General features: G+C 35.6%; 1 protein-coding gene across 1 annotated transcript in view; it reads left to right on the top strand.

Annotated features, from left to right (window-relative positions):
- The first annotated feature begins 8,328 nt into the window (after nt 1-8,328).
- The window catches only part of DCDC1 (doublecortin domain containing 1), a 105,819-nt gene continuing 95,804 nt past the window's right edge, over nt 8,329-18,343 (top strand). The window contains exon 1 of the mRNA XM_074276633.1: nt 8,329-8,415. The gene's annotated coding sequence lies outside the window, so the exon portion shown is untranslated. The remainder of the gene's footprint in view (nt 8,416-18,343) is intronic.

Genomic DNA, 18,343 nt, shown 5'->3' with positions numbered 1-18,343 from the left:
TGACCATAACCTAAGCAATCTCAATTAACCTACCCCATGGTTTTCTCCCTCCTTATTAAGATGTTTCTTTTTCTTTTTTTTCTTTCTTTTTTTTTTTTTACTTTGTTTCTCCATTGGCCATTAGATGTAGTAATAATTCCATGAAATTAATAATCTTTTTCCCATTCAGTATGTAAACATTGAATCAAACTGTAACTCTTTAGAACTATTCAATCTTTATCTAAAAATCTTATTTTGTGTATCTTTTTGTATTTCAAAGACTGCTTACTTTGATATTTTCATAAGCAATGCTTGTAACTAAAAATAAAAAGTTCATTGATTCCCTATAGGATGATGTTCAATTTTATAAGATAAGATATCCTTGAGTGAAAGCTATTTACTTTTGTATTTTGGTTTACTATATTTCATTTTCCCTTTTCCTTTCTTATAGTTGGTGAATAGTCCTAGTGATTCCTGTTAATTTCTTACTTATTTGCAATATTTTTATCATTTTGGGGCAAGGTTAAACCTGGGAAAGCACGCTTGATGACATTCTATGGATTTAGTTAATTTACAGTATCTTCTGATACTTTCCTGGAATAGTACTTTGCCATTTTTTCTTTATCTCAGAGCCATGATTCTTACATTAGCTTAAAGAGTTCTGTCTTTTTTTTATTTCTATTAATTGATTTTGCTATAACCACTTTTTGTGGAGGGACCATTTACAATCACAAAATTATAGATCCTTGCAGTTTACATATAGTATGAGGAAATTCACTATTTTAGTTTTGGAATGACATTCTCCACAGAAACTACTCATGCCATTAACATCATATGGCCTAACTCATGACCCATTATTTCTTCTGGGCTCAACTATTTGTATGTAATCATTGTATTTTTAAATTATCCATTTGATTTTTCTTTTTAATTGAAAAGTTATAACTTTATTGATTTTGATGATAACCACAATAGTTGATATTGATTGAGCACTTTTAGACTTGCAAAATACTTTGTTTTCATGATTTCATTTGATTCTCACAACAACCCTGTAATATAGTTGTTATCATTATTCCCATTTTTGTGGATTAAAAAAAATGAGTCTCAGAGAAATGAAATGACTTGATCACAGAGATAAAGGTAAGAGATTTCTAATCTCAGATTTGGATTCCAATTCTAATTGCATAATGCTGTCCTGTCTCTTCCTTTAAAGACTGCTACTAAATTTTGATTAAAACAAAAATCTTATTACAGTTGATTTTTCAGTCACCTTAGATATAATAAGGTTTTACTTTTCCCCTTTTTTGCCTACATCAGTCTGTCTTCTCCAGTTAACTCTCCCTTCTCTTTTTGATCTTCAGCCTCTACTAAAGTATATTCTCTCTCTTTCTTCTTCCCTCCCTCTCACCCTCTTTTTCTCTCTTTCTCTCTGCCTCTATTTATGTTTTTCTCTGTATCTCTCTGGTTCTGTCTGTCTTTGTCTCTGCTTCTTTCGTCATTGTCTCTGTCTCTTTCTGAATCTCTGTGTCTGTCTCTGTCTCTCCCTCTCAATGTGTCTCTTTGTTTTTATGTCTGTCTCTTTCTGATTCTCTGTCTTTTCTTTGGCTGTCTCTGTCTATCTCTGTCTCTCTCTTTCTCTCTGTGTGTTTCTCTTTGCCTTTATATCTCCCTTTCTGTTTTTTTCCTCTGTCTTTGTCTCTCTACCTCTGTCTTCCTGTCTTTGTTTCTCTGTCTCTGTCTTTCTGTGTCTGTGTCTGTCTTTCTGTTTCTTTTTGTCTCTTTTTTCTCTGTGTCTCTGTCTTTACATCTGTCTCTGTTTCTGTTTTTTTTCCTCTGTGTGTATGTCTGTCTCTCTCTGTCTCTCTTTCTGTCTCTCTCATCTCTCTGCCTTTTTGTTTGCCTCTTTCTGTTTCTGTCTTTTTTCTCTGTTTCTATCTGAATGTCTCTCCCTCTCTTTGTCTCTGTCTCTGTATCCCTCTCTGTCTCTTTGTCTTCCTCTATGTTTCTCTGCCATTTTGTCTGCTTCTTTCTTTATGTCTCTTTGTCTCTCTTTCTCTGTCTCTGTCTGTTTATCTTTCTTTTTCTGTTTCTGTCTGTCTCTCCCTTTCTCTCTGTCTTTGTCTCTCTGTGTGTCTCTTTGTCTTTATGTCTCTGTTTCTCTCTTTTCTCTCTGTCCCTGTCTCTGTGGGTGTCTCTCTTTCTCTCCCTTCCTCTCAGGTACTGGGCTTCCTTTTTTCTTATATGCTACAGCTCCCAGGGCCTTTGCTTCTATCCTTGCTTTTTCATTTATAGGCCCAGGCTCTAATTACTGCCGAGCACCTGCTGCTTCAGCCCATCCTCCTCAATAGTTGCCATGGATGGCCCTTAGCCCTCCCACAGAAATCCCGTTTGTCAACTGCCTGACTCCATGGCAGCACCTATTTCTAAGCTGGCAATATTACAGCTTTCCCACATCAGCCTTGCTCTGCAGCTCACACTTAAGTGTTACTGCATCCTCCTGGGAAGCTTCCCACCCCAGAATTATTTTGGAATGGCGTAATTTCAAGTCCACTGGCCTGGAAAATGCTGCAAGAATGGGAAATTCTTGCCCATGTTCCTCTGGCTGTTTTCTGTAGATTCACTGTTTTTCAGAAATGGTGATAAGGAGAGCGCTCAGTCTTTATGGAATGATCCTCTCAGTATCACTCCGCTGTGTCAGTGCAAGGTAAATAAAAGCAAAGAATCATGATGGCAGCCATACTTCCCAAACAGCTTTTGTCTCCCAGATCCCCCGGTGGAGACAAATAGGAATTTCTTGCTAGCTATCTGAACTGTTTAACTTACATAAGGGTTCAAGGCCAGAAAATGATTAAACATTAGGAGACAAGAAGCCTTTCCCTCAGAGATGGATGTGCCTTTATGGGTACATTGGCAATAACCCCCATGGCTATAAGCATTTTGCATGGACCGATTTTCTTTCTTCTCCCATGTAAGGTGGATGGTACAAATATCGCATTCCCCATTTTAAAGATGAGAAATTGTTTCCAATTGGAAAGTGGGTGGATGGTAATGCAGCAGAAAGTACCATAGGAACTGGATTCAGATCTTACCTCTACCATCTCCAAGCTACTTGACATAGGTCTAACCTCACTTGGTCTTTCCTCATGCTTAAAATAAGGGTTTAGATGAAATGATCTCTAAGATCCCTTATCCTTTATTCATTCTATAATATTGATTAAATATCTGTTATGTGACAAGCACAATACTAGTTGCAAGGGCCATAGATATGGCCAGCTAGGGAGTGCACAGGATCTGTACTCAGGAAGACTTGAGTTCAAATTCTGCCTAGCTGTGTGACCTTGAATCGTCACTTAACCTTGGTTTTCCTCAGTTTTTTCAACTATAAAAATAAATAGTAGCACCTACCTCCCAGAATTGTTGTGAGAATCAAATGAAATAATATTTGGAAAATGCTTAGTACAGAGGCCAAAACAAATTAGGTGCTTAATAAAATGTCTCCGTTCATATAAAGACAAAAATGAAATATTCCCTGCCTTCAAAGAGATTATTCTTTAATGAGGAGATATAACATGGAAGCAGATTAAGTACATATGCAAACTGTATATAAAAAGCAATTTTAGTGGGGAGAGCATTAACACCATAGATTAGAATAGATCGTGCTTTGAAACAAGCCAAGTGAGGATTCTGAGACAGTCTGTGTACCATCTTTGGGAACAATAGGGAAGCCAGTTGTGTAATGAGAATATGTGTAATATACCTACTGTGTGATCTTGGGCCAGTCACTTAATCCTGTTAACCTCAATTTCCTCATCTGTGAAATGAATAGGAAAAGGAGATGGTGAAGTACTCTAGTATCTTTGCCAAGAAAGTCCCAAATGGGCTCATAAAATGTCAGACATGACTGAAATGACCTAACAAGAAGCCGAGAAAACTTAAGAGTCTGATGATGAAGAGTTTTTTTTTTTTTTTTAACCAAATAGAGGTGTTTGTATTTTAATCTAGAAGCAGCAGGATACCATGGGGACTTTTTGTAGTTTAGCAATATCATTTTGACTGTGTGAGTGGCAGATTAAATAAATTAAATTAATTAAATAAAAGAGACATTTGAGACAAACAGTCCAGTTAGGAGATAATAGGCCATGGAAGAGGTCATAAGGGTCTGATGTAGGTGTGGTGGCCATTTGGGAAAAATGGATGTGAGAGAGAGAATAGGAAATAGAAATAGGAATAGAAATAGAATTAGGAAAAAAGAAAATAAATAGAAAAATTAAAAAAGGGTAAAATAAAACAATTGATTTCTTATCTTTGAGTCAGAACCCAATACTTGTATTTTTCTATGACTTAGTTAATTCTCTCAAAGTAATGAATAGTTGTTTTTTATATTTTGATACACATAGAATAAAGGACTTAGCCAGGAACTTTTAAGTGTAATTGTTACTTTAGTTGTTGCTGTAGACAAAATTTATTCCTTTGAGCTAGAGAGTAAAGGGAGAGACCATAGATTCTCTCTTCACTTAGGTTTAATGAAAAGTTTTCATGCTGTTATTAATGAAAGTGTTGAAGTTAAGAACCTGGAAAATTATCTATATCAACCTGGATAACCTTAGTCCTTAAGGGATTTAATTTCTTGGATTCTGGAATGACTTTTTGCTTTATTCATTAGAGACTGGGCATAGACATATGCTAGAGCCAATTGTCTGAACCCAATGCTACATTGGCTTATTTTAATTATGAATCTCTCTGAATGATGAAAGGATGCTAAATATCTTTAAGGTTCATTCTTTGATAGATAAAATACAATCTAATGGTTTAAATAATTGTATTATTTCATGTTAACAATAATGTCAATCTCTTTGGTTGTGTATTCTGATGGAATAAGAAAGAAAGGAAGGGAATAACCATTTAAAATACCTATCACATGCCAAATATTCTGCTAAATACTTTACAAATATTATCTAATTTTATTTTTACAATAATGCTTTGAAGTAGATTAATATCTATTATATATAAGTATAACCTGTATCAAAGTGCTTACCTTCTCAAAAAGAGGGAAGGCAGGGAGGGAATTTGGAATTAAAAATTACCAAAAAAAATTTAAATTTGTCTTTACAAGTAACTGAGAAAAAATAAAATAAAAATATTCTTTAAAAAATTTAAAAATTATCAGAAAAAAACTTTTTAAATCATCTAGAACATCTCCTCCCTTTGTATTTAAAGAAACTGAAACCCAGAAAGGTCAATTAGCCCACCTGAGGTCATTGGGGCACCATATTCCAAGTCTCTGGATTCTCAATCTACTATTTTCTCTTGCATTTTGATCCAAGTTCACTAACAGATTCAATGGATGTTTTATGGGTATAAATACAAACCCCTCCTAGCTTGTTTTAAACTCTATGTTATGAAACACAGAATAAATGTCCACCCCAGTAAGTTTTTGTAGGAAGAACATTTCATTGTATTTCTTTCTTCTACTAATTCTAATTCTATATGACATCATAATAACATAGGATTAGTGCTGGAAGAGATTCCAGAGATCATCTCATTTGATAAATCCCCTCATTTTGCAGCTGGGGAAATCAAGACCCAGAGAAGTGAAATTTATGGACCTTGTTTTTGGATGATGAACTAACCATACACTCTTAAAATGTCGATATTATTCAGTATGACTCTAAATTTTTTTCTATAAGAAAGAATAATAATTTTGAGAGAAAGACATAGACTGCACTTTAATTTATCTTAATTTATTGGTGGATGTGTGATCTCATCAATATGATGACTCTCTACTGATTTAGATTGTATTATATCCAGGACCTTTTATATTGGGTAACTTGTATTTTTTCCTACCATAAAACTTCCATAGGAGGTCTATCCAACATTATGGAGGCCTGCTATTGATTCTCTTGACATTGGATGGTTTGGATGGCTACTAATGGAGGACACAGCTTTTTTCCCCTATGGTCTACATCACTTGTTTTTAAAGTCCTCTATTTGTCTCTCTCTCTCTCTTTCACTAATGAGCTATTTCTTCTAGCAATTTTATGACTCATGGCCATACAGAATCATTAGAATATTTTTATTTTCCTTTCAAATAAGACTTTATCCAGAAATGGGCTTTTGGATCAAGGAGATCTCAGTGCCATTAAAAGCACTGGGCACTTTACCAAATCTATTTTTTTCTTCTTTAACTCTGAGATGAATCTTATGACCATGCACATTGTCCAACATAAATACTGATCGAGCAACTCTCTGCACCATCTACCCAACTGGGTGCCATTTTCTTGATCTTAGGCTTCCTATATCATCTTGGATTTTTCCCAAGTGAATAATTAGGCTGAATCCTTTTGAAGGATTAAGGATCTCATTTTAGAGACTCCATGTCATTCTGGAACTTTATGCAAGCAATTTAATGGCATCCACAAACAGAACTATCTAGCAGGATTCACTCTTTGCAAGGAATGCCCTTTTTATTTGGGCTCTGTGTAGGATGGTACCTATGAAGGCCTTTCCTTTGGGAATTAACATTTCTTAGTTGTGTTGCTATATTAGGTTGGGTTAGGTTAAGTTCAGTTAGGTTAAGTCATCACTCTAGTTCCTTCTTTTGATGATAATAATAACCCAATTTGTGGGGGAAAAGATGGTGCCCAAGGCTAAGTGATAGTTCAGTGTGGAGATACTTTAAGATTCAGTTGAAGGTAGGGTAATGATAATTTAAAAAATATGGCAATGTTAACATTTTGACCATTAAATCCTGGAGTGCAATATCTAGGAGGTCTGTATTTCAGAAGCCCCTAATACTTTTGTGTATTCATTCTATCTCTTGCACATTCTTAGAAGTTACTGTCTCTTTAGGTGGCCTGTCTTCTGCCCCACTGTTCCCCAGAATACTCAATCAGCCTTTGTGGGAGCAGGTCTTTTTGTCCGTTCCAGGGTGCCAATTTGCTTCTGTGAGAGACAGGCTGGTTTTCACATTAAATTGGCAAGTGTCCTTGTCTTTAAACCGCAGCTGGATAGTGAAAAGCAGGTCAGCTGGCAGGGTCCCGATGGCTCTTTGGTGAAGGTTTGTGAGTCAGGAGTCAGAAATCTTAATGGAGACTGATCTCACCACATCTGACATTTATGGGATGAAGGTACTCTTTCCACTGGATTGAATCAGAGCAGAAAAAAGTTGGTTCCTACTAGCCTTTAGGTTTCTCCTAAAATTAGACTAAATCTCCAAGAGTGAATGGATGTCTTATGATTCGAGACTAGCTTTTGCCTATGTTCTTGAGAGATCTCAAGCTTGGGTGGCTAAAATAGTGGGAGAAAAATCTTACCATCTCAAGCCGATGCAGAAGCAGTCAGGAGTAGCCTTTTGGGTTGGGGCGCAGTATTTAATGATGGGTTGGTTTGTGAAAGACGAGAAGAATGTGCAGAAATCCCCCCCCCACTTCACGAATGTACATATACCACCTCCCAAACTCAGTTAGGGTAACTGTGGTCTTACCTGCCCCCCTTTTTTTGCATCTATGAAATAAACTCTTAAATCCATGGGATAAACTGCATTTATTTTGCTATCTCTCTCTCTCTCTCTTTTTTAACCTACTCACCTGTGCACTGCACAGTAATTTAGCTCCCCAGGATGACTTTTAAGATTCTAATCTTGTTCCTGTCCAGCAGTGAGACTAATACTGGTATTGCTCTGCTCCTGCATATAAAGGAAAATCCATTTCCTCAGATAAAAGAGAGCATTATTGATGATGAAATATCTATAGTGAGCCTCATCTCGCCTTGTTGAGCCTTCGATTACATTGTCCATTTAGACAATTGAAGGAGTATGGGGCTTTTCTTTTTCTGTATTTTAGTTCAACAAGATTATCAACAAATTTATTTCTTGTCTGTTGAATATCTTCATGAGGGAGAAATGTGAGGGAGGTCCAGGAAGGTTTTAAATAATGACTTATTTATTCAAAATTGGAGACATCTTTTTAAAATAGACTATTCATCCCAAGAGTTAAATTTATGGAAGATGACATTGCATTATTGTTCAGTTAACCTTTATTCATGTAAATTATAACATTAAACCATTGCCAACTGGGTCATGGAAAATTGTTTCTATATACAGTAAGTACATACATGGAGAAAATATATTATAATCTAGAAATACTCATATCTACCTTTCAAAAAAAAGGTATGATGAAATAGCAAACTTAAAAACAAAGTTGGAATGCTATATTTATATTGCAAGAAAATGAACTATATAAATATTTTGTTTTTTGAAAAATATATTTAGATGACAGTAGACTATCTTTATATAATAGGAGCTTGGATTGAATGGAACCAAAATCAATGGCTATTTTTTCCATTTTACAGATTATAGATCCATTTTACAGATGAGGAAATGGATATCCAAGGAGACAAAGCAGTTGCCCAAGATCATGCACATAGATTTTCTTCATATAGGTACTGTACACAAAAGAAATTTTCCATGACCCAGTTGGTAATGGTTTAATATTGTAATTTACATGAATAAAGGTTAATTAACAATAATGCAATGTCATCTTCCACAAGTTTACCTCTTGGTATGAATTATCTTTTTAAAAATATGTCTCCAATTTTGAATCAATAAGTATTAAGTGGCAGAACTGAGTTTTGAATCCAGGTCTTCTGATTCTTGTACAATGGCAAACTACTAATTTATACATTAAAATTGTTTGGGGTAGAATTTAAGATCAAATTAAAATCAAATTTAATATCAAATGTTCTTACCCAATTTTCCATATGTAATACAAAATGTATTTTTTTTCAGATACAAAAGCTAATGGCCTTTGTTTGTACAAATACAAAATAGAGAGAAATATTCAGTAAGGAAGGACGTACCATAAAGCAATGCATTTTGCTCAATGGCCAGCACTTTTGGATTATTAATTCAGTGCTGGGGGGGTGTTGCCTGGGATTCTGCTTTTCCTTTTGAATATTAACAAGAACCTATAGTGTACAAAGCTAGCATGATTTTGGGGGGGTTTGTTAAGTTTCATGTTTACAGCATTGTGGACAAAAATGCCAAAGAGGCATTTTCTTATCTCTTCCTGTTACATTAGAAAAGTTCATGCCCTGCTCTTAGCATTTTCCAACACAGCTGTAGAGTAGTTTAAAGCCTATTTTTTAAATAAGTGATGCTCAATTTGTCTTTGATGATCCGAATGATTCAGGTGAGATGGGAGCACGGTCGGGCCCTGATTTGCATAAAAATTAATCACAGAAAAATGTAAATTGATAAAATTTTGCCTGGCTTTTTCCCCCTATTTGAGAACCCATGGATGGCTCCCAGAAGCAATCATCTCAGTATGGGGCCGCATTGGAAGCTGTACAAATGATCACATTTGTGTTGAATACTCACTCATTTAAATGTCAGCGCTGATGGGGCGGTACATCAGTAGGAAAAATGAAAAATAAATACGCAGCAGCTGAAGACCATCAAATCGGTGGGCACTGCGTTGAGATCTATGATCTAATGTGAAAAAATTGCGGATTAATTATCCTTTTTTCAAAATGGTAATTGTTTTAGTATCACACCAGAAAAAAATCTGCAATCTATTTGGAATCAAACAAAAACCAGTAATGTTAAATACGTCATTACATCATTGTGTTTATTAGAAGCCTACAATTAATTCCTAAGACTCCTTTGGTTTTCTGAGCTGCAGAAAATGAAACAAAAGAATGTTGCTATTAATTTTCAAAGAACTCTTCAGCTTTCAAATCAATCTGACTTGTATCAAACCAGAAAAAAAAAAATGTTATGCTATTGTACATTAACTTAATTTCATTGGGATTCTGCTCCCAAATCTAGGAAGCATTTTCTTTGTAATGGCCAAGTTCCAAGGCTAATATTGTTCTACAAAATAGGCTTCTAGTCTACCTTTTCCAAAGTGGAGGGGTGGGGGTGGGCGATGTCCTCTCAACAAAGGAGACAAAGAGAATCAACAATCTTAATTTAAGGAAGAGTAAAGATAGCCATTTGTCCAAAGAAAAATCAAAGCTACTTTTGACTGCTTACTTGGAACTCCATTGAAATAGATTAATTTATCCTATCTCATTTTGAAACTGTCAATATTCAATGTAAAGTCTCTTATTATATCTTTTCAGAAAAAAAAAAAAAACAACTAAAAATTCTAAAGTTTTCAGCTCTGAAAATGGCGATGAACAATGTAATATTAACTTCCAAATGATTGATACATAAAAATATTTCCTTGATATTGATTATCATTTGTTTTAATTGCTTTATTGATTTCTATGAAACTTCATTTGATCCTGGTATTTTAATTACTTTGATGTGATGTTACCGGGACTTGGTACTCAGCATGTTAGTATAGGTTCTGAATCATGTTCTAATTTTTCTGCACTTCTACATTTTTCTACATTTTTTTTTATTTTGACGAGATAATCAAAGAGAAAAATCTGTTTGTGTCATCTTAATTCAGCTAATAAAGAGAAAGTTAAAATTGATTCCAAATTTGCCTCAGAATATCCTGGATAAATGAAGACATATTTACCAAGAATCAACTTTGGTAACACAAGAATAATATTTTAAAGAGACCAAAATTAGTGTTTGTAATAATTTCTCAGCAATGACTTCAAATAATAGCCTCACACAGCGGACAATGGATTGGTCAAACTATCCCAGTGGATAGATGCTGTGTATATTTCTGAGATCTGGGATTCCTGGGCTATTGAAAAAGTATTGCCTTCTTTCTGTTGTGAGCCCAACTGAGTTCCTATCTTCATGGACTTGAAGAATAAAATCAGAATCATGGATGAATGTCCATCCATGATCTCTGGTAGACAAATCACTCTGAAGTAACAAGGAATGGGAGAAGTTACAGGATACAGACACCAAGAAAAACTAAAGCAAATAATGTGCTGGAAGAATAAAAGAAGAATCAGAAAATCCAGGCAAGGAAATTACTGGTAAGAGTAACAAGTCTGCTATGGCCAAAGAAACTGTTGTTGGTTTCCTTGGGCAATGTCCCCTATGAGTCTTTTTGCTTTTTAAACAAAAAAACAAAACAAAACAAAAAAAAAACTCCTTTAAATGGCTCATGATCCTAAGAAAAAGAAGCTGTGATGGATGCTTCTCTTAAATTTTGGGGCTTGCCTTTATATGTAAACCAAACTTCTCATTCTTGTAGCAAAACTCACAGGCAGCAGGGAAGTTCCATTGTGTTTGGACACATATGGCTCTCTCTCCACCCTTTCCAAAGGAGACTTTATTTTCTGTCAAGAGAAGAAGCAGAAGGTTGGGGGTCAGAAAACTTGGGCCACTTTTGCCCCCCCTCAGAAAAAAGAGAGCACCAAGTTAGAATTATATCTGTTTGCTCCCTTATATATTATTAGTCTAGAGGATATAAAGTTTAGGTTGAAGGTAAACTTCTGATCACTATTCATTAACTGGGGAAGAGAACCCCAAGCTTTATATCTAAGACTTGACTTGCTTCCTACCAAATGCTAGTTTCACAATGAACACACATGGAAAATATTAAATAAAATCTTTATCCAAGTCGATAGCAAACACAAAAAATCAGATTAAAAATACATAGGACAAGATATGTGTGTGTGGTGTGTGTGTGGTGTGTGTGTGTGTGTGTGTAAAATACAGAGTAAAGAAAGCTCTCCCATTGAAAAATGAAAATAACTCAGCTCAATTAAGAAAGGGGAATTCTAGGGTCTCTAGGTCTCACCCTCAGGTAGATTTCCCAAAAAGGCTGAAGACAAAACTCGTAATGGAGACTATCTGCTTCTTCTCATGTCACTTTCTTCCCAGAGTATTATTCTCCCTTCAGCAACCTGAAGAGGGATTGTCAACATTTGTGTTTTTTGTCTCAAAGTTGGAAGCCATAAGTGCCCAAAGCAACTGCAGAGATCCAAGAGACTATTGAGAAACTGAAGAATTTATAGAGACCAAGCTTCTCTCTCTCCAACAAACTCCATCTTGCCCTTCATGCTGGTCCATGACATTGATTACCAGTGTAAAGAATATCAATAGATTTGGGGACTAAGGTTACATTTTAAAAAATATATTGCTAGTAGATATTAGGCCCTTCATGTATATTTGATTTGACATTATTATAAAAGTTGACACTTTTGGGTATAACAAAGATGACAATTGTAGAATCTTAGATTTCTTCAGAAATTTCACAATAATTTATAAAGAGATGGTGACAATTGCTCAAGAAAATATTCTCATTTCATAAAACATATTCACAAAATGACGACTGCAAAAATGGATTTTCCAATAATAATAATAATCCATAATTTGTGATGTTCTTGGAAGGAGAGCTTTTTTCATCAACATGGGCTGTAATCCACTTATAATTTAGTCGTAGAGAGCTGTCTGAAGCTCACAGGTTTGGGGACAACTAAGTGGTTCAGAACAAATAATGATATTTTTAGGTATAAAGAAAATAGAGTTTGAAGCTTGCCTGAGTTATTTATTAGCTGTGTGATTCTAGGCTCTTATGTAACCTTTATCTGTAAAATTAAGATAACAATAGCAACTACCTCACAGGATCATAACATAAATAGAATAGTGTATGTAAAGAGTAAGTTTGCAAACCTGAAAATACTACCGACATTAATGTCAATGATAATAATATATATTATAGTATATGTGGTAAACAATAATGCTAATAATATATTACATATATTATATATACAAAAAATACATGTATATACATATACATACATATATATACACATGTGTATATATGTATATGTATATATATATATATTTCTTGCTTTGTCCATGGTTGTACATCTTCTAATTCTGGGGTGAGTTTTGAACTCGGGATTTCCTGAATCCAAGTTCTATTTTCTATCAACTTTCCCAGAACTTCTCCTAATACCAATAACATCTCCCATTTATTTGGAACCCAACTGGGTAAGGTGGGAAAATTATGAATCAGGACTGGGTTCAAGTCTTAGTTCTTCAATTTAAAACTTGTGTCAACCTTTGTCAAGTCAATTCACCTCTAAGGACTTCATTTCTCCATTTGTTAAATGATAGGGTTGAACTAACTCTAAATTTTTAATTCCTCTCCCTTCCTTAGGTTGTCATTTGGCTGTTTGGGAGTCATTTTTTTGTATCTGAAATAGATACTTGGAAAATAAGAGTTAAGTTTTTTGAAATACTACATTTAAAACAACATTCTGTTTCATAGAAACATATATTTACAGTTGGAAGAGACTTTAGAACCATAAAGTCCAATGTTCTCATTTTATAGTTCAAGGGACTGAAGCTTGAATCCAAGTCATTTTTACCCATGGTCAGACCACTAATAAGAGTTCAAGACTGTAGGGATGTAGAAGGTGCAGCCCACATTGGTAAGTGGAGTTGCAGGCTGGCACCTTTTATTCAGGGCCCAGATGCCCTTTAAGGAAATGGTACTTTCCAATGGTTATTGCCCAATGTTCTCCTAACAGATCTACTTAGAACAAAGCTTTAAAGTCAGAAAATGTTAGAACTGAAAAGAAATAGTTCTATTTATACTGAAATAAAATGAATGGAAAGATCACCCAATATGACCTCCTCAATATGCAGATAAGGAAATTGAAACCCAGACTATTGGGGTGATTTTTCCAGTCATGTAATTAGCATGGGTTATAGGTATCCAAGCTAATTCACTGTTGTGTGTACTTGAGCTTTCTCACCATTTTACATGGTCATCCAGCCATTATTTGATCTTTTCAGAAACCAATAGCTCAAAATATTCCTTTTTGGGACTCTTATCTTAAGCTGAAAATGTCACTTCTTGTAGCATCGCCTATGCATCTTCTTTCTGTGGTAATAGGAGAAGTAACAGAATCACCATCTCAGAATGGAGTGGGAACTCAAATGCCATGTAGGTCAATTCATATCTCTACCACAGATCTGACAAGTGTGGACCTCTATCCACAGAAAGGGCAAAACTACCATAGCAATCCAGTGTTGTTCTAGAGAGCTATAATTGCTAAATAGTTTTTTCTAGCATAAAGACAAAAATAATCTCTTCACAATTTCTACCCACTATACCCAGTCCTGTCCTCTGAATTCAAACAGAACAAGTTCAATCCCTTTTGCATGTGACAACCATTTGCATATTTGCAGGCATTACCGGGGCCCCTTTTAAGTCTTCTCTTCATTTGGTAAAAGATCCCCTCTTCCTTCAAATGATCCATGGTCTAAAGGCTCTTTGCCATTGTGGCTGATCTCTTGTGAATGCACACCAGTTTCCATCACAAGACAATGCTCAAAATAGGGTCTGACAAAGGCAGAGTAGAATTGTAATCCTACCATCTAGCATTTTATTAGTTCTGAATTCAACCAATCAATCAAATTTTTAAATAGATTTAAATAGATTTAAGCACCTAGTGTGTGCCATGAACTGTGCTAAATATTGTCCAGTTTGCATTTCTCCATTTTTTCATGAAAATAAAATGAAAGACTGGACAAGTGCTTCCTTGAAATCTAAGCCAACTACAGCTATAGCTGCCTTCTCTACAAGTTTAATGTCTTAAAGGGAAAGAAAGTTCATCTGGCCTTGAGATGAGACCTCCCCAGCTTTTTGTGACACTCATCTGCCATGATTTCAAGTGGTCACAATCCCACTGGTCAGTGTTCTTCTTGAAGTTATGATGTCCAGAACTGATCACAGTGCTCTAGGCGTGTGTTTTTCTATGGCAGACTATAGGAAGATGCTCTACAATCTTGATCTGGAAAACAGAATTCTCCTCATGCAGTTAAAACTCACATTAGTTTTTGGAGACCTGAGTTAAACTGTTGACCTTGTGTTCAGCTAAAGCTATTGCATCATTCATGTGACCTGTTGCTGTCAAGTCTTTCCTCCGCTTTCATAATCAATCAATCGACTATTCTGTGCTAGACTTTGGGGATACAAATGTAATTAATGAAACAATCTCTATTCTTAAAACACTATTGATTTTTAAAATCTCAGATGCAAGACTTACATGTATCCTCATTTAATTTCATCTTTCTTATGCAACTGAGACTTGAGTTTATCCTAATTCTGTATTCTAATATATTACGCTTATTTACAGAAATTTTCTATCTATGAGTTAATTAGTTTCGATTTCCTCATCTATAACCGAGGCTCAGATATATGAAATTACTTGCCCAAGGTCACACAGGCAGGAAGAACCAGGCCTTGAGCCTAAGTATATTTATTCTAACTTCAGTTCTCTTTCACTTCCAAAATGTAGGGAGTTGGGGTGGGGGGAGCAACAAATACTCAAAAGATTTTATCAGAGGAAAATATATATAGGATATTTTATATATTAGATGTATATATAGAATATTTTTGAGGTTTACCTTATATTTCTTTTTTAAATTTTATTAAAGCTTTTTATTTACCAAACATACGCAACACTGACCCTTGCAAAATCTTCCCTTCCTTCCTCCCACCTCTTTCCCTACAGGGAAGATAGTACGATACATGTTAAATATGTTAAAATAACATATAGAATGTTTTAATAATTAATAAATAATTATTTAACAATGAAATAAGTCTTTATTTGTGTCTTAGACTCCTTTGACAATTTAATGAAACCTGTGGACCCCTTCTCTGTTTTCTGCCTGTGTAAATGTAAGTGAGTCACATAACCTCAGATGGTTCTTCTATAAAATAGAATTATTGAACTCCTTGATCTCTAAGGGCCCTCTCAGTTTTAAATTCCATGAACTATATCTCCAGAACACGTTCATTATTTATTCAATTTATCTTATTATCTATCATCTCATCTGTTCCTTCAAAATCTGTCATATTCCTAGCTTACCCCATGAAGCCATCCAGAGAATGAGTAAGACTAAGCTTGCCTTTTCTTAACTGCTCCTAGCCATTGTTGCTTATACCACACATTTTAGCACCCGATTATAGCAAATATAGCTCTGTTACACTCAAGCTCTTTGGGGGTCAACACCACCTCATACTTCATTTGTATTTGCTGCATTGCTTACCAGGGGTTTGGTCAGATTTGGGGTACTCATTAAATGGCAGGTGAAATGAAGAGCCTTAAACTGCATCCCAGAAGGGGATGTTATACAATAATCAATTTATGGGGCCTGAGTAGCCTTTGAATTCAAACTGGGGGGTTCCAGAAATAAACCTAACTAGGATGCTAGCATGGACAGCATTTGTGAAAGGAAGACCATGGGTGAGTTTGCTAAACCCTGAAGGGGCCTGTACAAAGAAGCTATTTCAATTACACAGCCAGAAAAAGTAGATAATACTCTGTTTTGAGTATTTGGGCTGTAGAATATGGCAAATTTCCATTTTTCCACCACCCAAAAGACCAAAAAAGATCAAGTAATTAGATTTTATTCATGCTATGTAATATTTTTATATGAGGACAAATATCAATTAAACTAGATGCCATATGATGATTAAACAAAAGAGCAGCAATTTGCTGGGCCAATTTGATTTAAAGCCTGTCTGGAGCACAGAGGAGTATGGAGGAGATGCTCATAGTGATGTGTCCAAAGTGCCTCCTGTAGCATCAAAAATAGGTGAACTTATTTTAATATAGTTTTACTGCACAATGGAGAAGCCCATGGGGATTGTAATCCATCTTCTGAGTCTGACAAACCTGTATGACCAAAGTTAATTGAAATAAATTCTCTGAGCCTCATTTTACTCATCTGTGAAATTGGAATAATGAATATCTACTTTACAAAGTAGGTAGATGGATGGATCAAATGAGAAAACATATGTATTCCACAAACCTTGAATCATCACATAAATGTGATTTATTGTTAGTATTGTTAATGACAGTTTGAGTACAGAAAGTGACTTAGAAGATATTATTAAGGCACATATCTGTAGAAGCAGTAATGGAGAGTGAGCTGGCATTAGAGTCTGAAAGACTCGGATTTAAGTCCTGTTTTCATAGGGACTTTGTACTTAGTGCTAAGATTGCAAAATGGAGGAAAGTTGTCTACCTGCTTTGGTACAGGTACTTTCCTTCCCTGGAAGTTCCCTCTATTATTAAAATCATCAGTCTAGTTCCTATCCCTGTCCCATCACAAGAAAAGTAGGTAGATGAGTCATATTGTAAGAATGAAGAATAACAGATGGGCAGCCTGAGATAGTAAAATAATTTTTGTAGTGATGTGTATTTTTTGACATTGCAGATCTCTAAAAATCGCTAATATGGTATGTGTGTGGTTATGGAGCTGAATGACTCCTGCTTCTTGGGGAGGTTGGGGCTGGCAGATTGCTTGAGTCAGGAGTTCTGAGTCGCAGTGTACTTGGTCAATTAGATATCTGTACTAAGTAGAGAACCGATATGGTAAATAAACCTTGGGAACAGAGTCATCAGGCTACCTATGTTGGGGCAAATCAGCTCAGGGTCAAAATGGAACAGGCTAAAGCTTCTCTGTTGATTGATGATGGGGATGGAGCTGTAAAGGAGAAAGAAGGAGAGGAGAAAGGGAGGATGATAAAGAGAGAAAACAGCAGCATGAAGCTAGAAACTATAAGATAGTTGGCCAAAAGGGCAACCTTTGAAGTATATTAGAAGGTCTTGTCAAGCTTCCCTTTGGAGTAAAGTTTCATAAAGAGTGACTTTCATAGTGAAGTCTCCAAAGTTCCTTCTGAATCATCAAAAATAGATAAAATTATGTTAGTATAGTTTTACTTCCTACACAATGGTGAATTTCAGGGGTTGTAACATATTACCCATCCTGCTTCTTACTCAGACAAACTGTATGACCATAGTCAGATTGCAAGAACTCTCTGAGCTTCATCTGCCTTATTTATAAAATGTGAATAATGAGCATCTTTCTAGAATTCCTAGAGAAATAGACAGATTGATAGCTAATGGATCAAAAGAGATAAAATGCATGTGTGTTATATAATACGTAAGTTTTTTTTAATGAATATTGATTATATTGTTTACGATGAAAATTTTCATATAAGAAATAATTTAGAACATGCAACAAGGCTTGTATCAATAGAGAGAGTCATGAAGAGAGAACTGGCTTTGGAGTCTGTAAGATAGGGTTCAGGAGGGAGAGTGAGATGGGAAAGAATGAAAGGAAAGGAGAAAGGAAAGGAAAAGAGAAAGGAAAGAAGAAAGGAAAGGAAAAAGGAAAGGAAAGGAGAAAGGAAAAGAAAAAAAAGGAAAGGAAAGGAAAGGGAAGGGAAGGAGGAAGGGAAGGAAGGGAAGGGAAGGGAAGGGAAGGGAAGGGAAGGGAAGGAAGGGAAGGAGAAGGGAAGGGAAGGGAAGGAAGGGAAGGGAAGGGAAGGGAAGGGGAAGGGAAGGGAAGGGAAGGGAAGGGAAGGGAAGGGAAGGGAAGGGAAGGGAAGGGAAGGGAAGGGAAGGGAAGGGAAGGGCAGGG

Source organism: Sminthopsis crassicaudata, chromosome 6, assembly GCF_048593235.1.
Source record: "Sminthopsis crassicaudata isolate SCR6 chromosome 6, ASM4859323v1, whole genome shotgun sequence".
NCBI lineage: Eukaryota > Metazoa > Chordata > Mammalia > Dasyuromorphia > Dasyuridae > Sminthopsis > Sminthopsis crassicaudata.
This window is presented reverse-complemented; position numbering and strand designations above follow the sequence as displayed.